This window comes from Melospiza georgiana, chromosome 15 (assembly GCF_028018845.1).
Source record: "Melospiza georgiana isolate bMelGeo1 chromosome 15, bMelGeo1.pri, whole genome shotgun sequence".
NCBI lineage: Eukaryota > Metazoa > Chordata > Aves > Passeriformes > Passerellidae > Melospiza > Melospiza georgiana.
The window spans coordinates 16,452,995-16,458,732 of record NC_080444.1 but is presented as its reverse complement, the minus strand read 5'-3'; the positions used below and the strand labels follow the sequence as shown (position 1 = coordinate 16,458,732).

Sequence of the window (5,738 nt, the reverse complement as noted above, 5' to 3'; positions counted from 1 at the left end):
TGCTGAGTTCTGGTATTTGGCATTCAGGAAGCTTTTGAAGTATCTCCCCAATCCTGCTGAAAATGTCTTATTAAAGAGACAAAGCATATTAATTTGGGCCCCATGCTGCGCTAATGAATTAAACAGTTCCAAACTGAAGCTGTGGCTTAGGGTCTTGGCAGAGTCATCGTCCATGCCTGTGTGTGCACATGCCCTTGGCCATGGGCAGCGAGACCCCCAGGAACAAGAGCATGAAGTGTTCTGTGTCTGCTCTTACCTGTCTCTCCCCAGACAGGTTTTGCTGTGCTGCACTGGGCATAGCTGGGAAACCTGTTCCTCACCAGGTTCATCAGTGACAGGGGAAGCACTGAGCTCCTTCTGCTCAGCACCAGCCTCTGTCCCTGCACACAGCCATGTCCTGGGCACAACGAGCCCAGAGCTTCCCAGGACAAGGCAGGATCAGGCTGAGCTGGAGAGGAGCACCCCACATCCAGGAAGAATAGCTGCCTGCTTGGGCTGAAAATAGACCATGAAACATTTGAAGAAGACAGAGCTGGAGTGGATGATTGCCTGAGGCAAGGCGCAGCTCCAGCTGAGTTCACTGCTGAGCTCTGAGAGCATAAGCACATGAGGAGCATGGGGGAGGGATGCCAGGCTTTCTGGAAAGGCCTTCAAGTGTCTCAATGGAGCACAAAGCACAGAGAAAAACTTCCTTTGAATGGATCCCCAGCGAGGGAGTTACAGTTACACTGCTGTGCCCAGACATGGATACACAGAGCACTGGGCTGATGTTACAGCATCCAGTGGAGGCCAGGGAAGGTGTGGAACTGTGCTTCTCTCAGCAGGGCACTTGGCAGCACCACAGCTTTTTCTCTGCTTATTTCAGGGCTGCATTTTTGTTGCCGGCAGCTGTTTGTGAGCTGACACTTCTACCTCCTGTGCCCGAAGTGGGACACATCAGGGGCAAGCAGAGGCAGCTCACCAGCCCGCTGCTTCCCACGAGCTGGTGCTTGAGTGTTCCTGCTCCGGCTGTGCAGGGATGCTGGAAGCGTCCAAGGCCAGGTCGGACGGGGACTGGAGCAACCTGGGATTGTGAAAGGAGGTGTCCCTGCCCATGGCAGGGAGTGGGACGAGACGATCTTAAAGTCCCTCCCCGTGACTGATTATTCATAGTTCTTCCCCGCCCCGGGGGGAGCGGCCGAGGCGAGCGGGGCGGTGCCTGTGGAATCACCTCGGCAGCGTGGCCAGACTTCTTCCTTTTCTGCCCCCCGCCGCCGGTTGGGGATGAAGCGATTCTGGCGGGCTGGGCTCCTTCAGCTCGCCGCCATGAGGGCAGGGAGTGGCTCTGGCGGGCCGGGCTCCTTCAGCTCGCCGCCATGAGGGCAAGGAGCTGCTCTGGTGAACCGAGCTCCCTCGCCATGAGGGGCCACCGCCGCCATGAGGTGAGGGGGGTACAGAGCACGGGTGGCGGCGGCGGCAGCGGGGCTGGACACCGGGGCTCCGGGGAAGGAAGGTGCCACCTGAAATACTAATTTTCTCCTATTTAGCTGTTCCTGCCGGCCGGCGAGCGCTGCAGCCCGCGGTGCCCGGGACTGGGGGTGTTGCTGGGCTGTGCAGTTCAGCATTAATTCCTCAGCCTTTCGCTCGGTGTGCTGGCTTTTGTCCTCTACCACAAGGCAGGCCGCTGCTGTTGAGCTTTGTGAATGCAGATGGAACTAATGGCTTATTTGTGATGTTTCTGCTGTCCTCTCTTTAGGCCTTCAGCCGATGAGCGATGGCGCTGACCCGCAGCTGGGGGTGACCTGGAGCCGCCCGAAGGAGCAGCCCTGAGGTGCCCCGGCCCCATCGCGTGTGGAACCCCGAGCTGAGCTCTGCTGTGCTGGGCTGGGACAGCCGGGGAGGCGCTCCGGGAGGGCACTGGAGCCTGCGAGAGCAGATGTGAAGGGATGACCTGCCCGTGGGACACAGCGAAAGCTCTGGAGCCACGTGGGTGAGGTGTGACCGTGAGCCAGCCAGGGGAAATAGGCAAAAATGTTTTGCTGTCTTAGAATTAAAATGTCTCTGCTGGCTCCTATGCTAGCCTCAGGTCCTCAGGGTGGAAATAACGTGGTTTATCCAGAAATAAGTTTAGCTTATCTATTCCTCTTGCTGGATGAAGCCTTGATGAGAGTAGGCATCATCAGAAAAGTGCCTCCACATTTTTTCTGCCCTGTAAACCCCCCAGTTTTGGGGTTTTTGTCTCCCAGCAGTAGTCAGCTGCTCATGGCTGCTCAGTGCCTGTGGCAGTGTTATGCTGCTGGGAGAGAAAGGTGCTGCTGAGCTTTCCTGGCACCAGTGAGGCCGTCCTGGTGCTCAGTGGTGCCAGGTTTTGGCAGCACTCTGCATGCCTGAGAGTGGAGTAACTCCTGCCCGTGGAGTTAGAGCCTAGATTGGATGCAGACAACACACAGAAAATTGAAAATTCTGTTGCAGATATTTTAATGTGCATTTTTCATATAAAAATGAATGTTAGTTAAATGATTTGTCAGTACTAAGGGTTGAGTAGGAGTCCTCTTTTCAACTTTCTTTATTGGGTTTTTATTACAGGTAAATTGTTGGTGTGGGGCTTCCTGGAGCAGCAGGAGTGGTCAGAAGTAAAGCTGTGGATGCGGCTTTGAAAAGCCTGGTTTGAAAGGTGAAGATTGGAAACCTGGAGCCCACAGTTTAAATGGGACAGCTGGAGAATTTGTTTTGAGAATGTGGATTTAGGAATTAAAAATATCAAAGGTGTTTTGGGGCAAGGTATAACAAGAATTATGTGTACAATTTATTGTTAATCTCCTCTCATTGCTTGTTGGAAATACATTTTTACATGACCTCAATTAAATGTATTTATATTTAAGCTTGCTGAGTTTGCTTTTCATTATCTTACAAGGCTGTTGGGTGCAGTAGAATTTTAGAATAGAGACTGGAGAGGTTGTAGTGAGGCACCAGCTCTCATCCCTAGGCCTGGGGGGAAGTGAGCCCACAAAGAAAGGTTGGGAAAGGCTGATGAATATTTAAAATACATCAGAACTGGTGGGGAAGAGCAAGATGACCAACAGGGCTTCAGACAAAAATGGTATTTAAATGCAAAAGTTGGAACAAAAGGAGTGTTTTGCTCTCCAGATGAGAGTTGGATCCCTTTGGATTCCTTGCAGTCTTCTAGGAAACCCTGAGTTTGTGAAGTAATCCAGACTCCTTAAATGTCCCTGACACTGTTAGTTTAGCCATGAGCCCTTCTGCCAGCTGAATATCCAGAGCTTTGAATGGGCAGTTTTTGTACTGCACATGGGAATACTTGTTAAAATACTAACCATTGGGAAATAAAGGTTTTTCCTGGTTCAAGCCTGAGTTCTATTGTTTTTGTAGAACAAATCCTGCCTGCAAAACTAATCAGGGGTTTCCCCATGGATTTATGTTGTGCCCAGCAATTTTCCTCTTTCCCAGAGCTGGGCACCTGCTGTCCTTACAGAGGGGGGTCCTGCCTGCTGGCAGCCAAGGAACACTCACTGTGTCAGGGCTCTGCTGCTGGAGCTGGTATTCCCAAAAGTGGCAAAAAATGGGGAATATGGGCTCTTCCCAATATCCCATCCAGCCCTGCCCCTGGCAGTGGGAGCCATTCCCTGTGCCCTGTCCCTCCATCCCGTGTCAATTGTCTCTCTCCAGGTTTCCTGGGGCTCCTTCAGGCCCTGCAAGGCCACCCTGAGCTCCCCCCAAAGCTTCTCCTGTGCAGGTGAACAATGGCAGCTGTGCCAGCCTTTCCTGCCAGCAGAGCTGCTCCATCCCTGGCATCATCCTGGAGCCTCCTCTGGCCTGGCCCCAGCAGCCCCAGCTCCTGCCTGTGCTGGGGCAGCTCTGCAGGTGGGAAATCACCTGAGCACAGGGACACAGGTGATGCCTCAGGTTTCAGTTTTTATATTTTTCAGGTTTATTCTGCTTTAGTGTATAAGTCTGGGCTTCATATTATGGGATGGTGAGTTCTCTGCACAGAGTGGGGAGACAAAACAATTCCTACTCTAGCTGGGCACCAAGGACAAATGATCCAGATCTCAGGCCTAAGAGCACAAACAACATGGACTGGAGAGAGAAAAACAAGCAGGATGGGACTGCATGGGCTAAAGCTGGAATTGGACAATTAGCTCCAATATGCTAATGGACCAAGAGTGTGAGACCCTGTGACCTGTTGTCCCTTTTGTGCCCATTTTGGGTTGTGCTGCCCAAGGTGGATCTATTTGAGGCCTCTTAATAAATCCCTACTTTATTCTTTAGCTCAGTCTGGTCTCTGTTCTAGGTCTGCCCTCACAAGGCATCACAGGGACAGAATCCCCCCTGCCCTGCTGCCAATGCTGGTGCTCATGGGGTGTGGTCTGGGTTCTGGGGCATGTCCAGCTTTGTGCAAAACTGGGAAATAAAAAATAGGGATGTCCTGAAGGTTCTGCAATGGTCAGCACAGGGTCTGGAGCTCAGGGTGTCCCCTCTGCAGGAAGGGGACAGTGAGCACCGTGCAGCTCCTTCTGCAGCACACAGCTGATCAGTAAAGGTCAGAATGAGTCACCTTGGACCTGGTCTGGTGCCCCGAGTGCAGGACAGCAAAGGGAATTGGCAGAGAACCCATGAGGTCCAAGACTGGCAGTGAAATAAAGCCAGGAAATGGAGCAGGACCTGCATTCGTTCTTGGGAAATGACAACGTGATTTATGGTTCTGTTCAGGAGAACCATACATTTTGCAATCCATATCTGACTTCTGCTAGGCAAAAGTGGCTGGATTGCTTTACATTTGCTCTGCTTTTACTGCTCTGCAGCAGCACAGCACAGGAAGATTGTTAACTGAGATTTATGGGCTTGTTTTTGAGCACTTCATTGTTTTTTTACCTTGAGCTTGTTAAGAGCTGGATTTCTTGTGATTGTTCTCTGAGCATTTCCATGTTATTTCAACACATATATTGTACCATTTCCATTTTTTAAAAATACCTTGTGTTGTTGTTTCATTGTGCTCTCCGGCCACTTACAGAGAAGAAAAATCAGGCTGTGATGAATTGAAGAGGTAGATCTTTCCTTTCCCCTGGAGCTTTCCCTGAATTCACGTACACACCCTCACCTTCCTAAAGCTGCTGGAGCACAGCAGTTTCCAGGCTAATGGAGAGACCGGTTCTTTGGCCACAAAATTAAATAGGGAGAAAGATGTTGAATTTGGAATTACTACGGAGTAAATCCAAATTACGAATAGTACTTGAGGGGTTGTACGAGTACTTTGGTGACAGCTCACGGGTTTCAGGAGGGCAGCGGCACAGGGACCTCTCCTCATCCAGCACAAGGTGGCAATGTTGGATCAGTGGAACAGCACAGCCTTGCACATCGGCGGCAGGGCCTTTTTACCAGAACCTTCCAACGGCCTCACAGCCAGCGAGAGCCCAGAGTTTTGAATATTTTAGCGATGGTGACACCTGCGTTGTGCTGAGGAGAGCGGCCTCGGGCTGGGCGGGGCCGGCTGCCCGCGATCGTGCCCTGGGACACAGAGAACAGCGTGGGGACCAGAGGATACTGTGGATATCCCGGACAGCCTGGATCCCCCGGACGCCTCGGATAGCCCGGGCACAGCCCGCGGCGGCGGTGCCGGCGCTGCCGCTGCCCGGAAGCGGCTGAGGGGAGCCGCGAACCCGCGGCCCCGGGCCCCGCGCTCCTCCTGGGGGGCGTGGCCACCGCCCCGCTCCGCCCCCCGCGCTTTCCCATGTTGCCCC

General features: G+C 52.6%; 1 long non-coding RNA gene and 1 other non-coding gene across 2 annotated transcripts; both read left to right on the top strand.

The window, feature by feature from the left end:
- The first annotated feature begins 1,264 nt into the window (after positions 1 to 1,264).
- Positions 1,265 to 2,863, top strand: LOC131089900 (uncharacterized). The gene is made up of 3 exons (XR_009115277.1): positions 1,265 to 1,421; positions 1,736 to 1,974; positions 2,566 to 2,863. It is a non-coding gene; the product is annotated as an uncharacterized LOC131089900 (long non-coding RNA).
- Positions 2,221 to 2,423, top strand: LOC131090052 (small nucleolar RNA SNORA74). The gene has a single exon (XR_009115288.1). It is a non-coding gene; the product is annotated as a small nucleolar RNA SNORA74 (small nucleolar RNA).
- Positions 2,864 to 5,738: the final 2,875 nt, after the last annotated feature.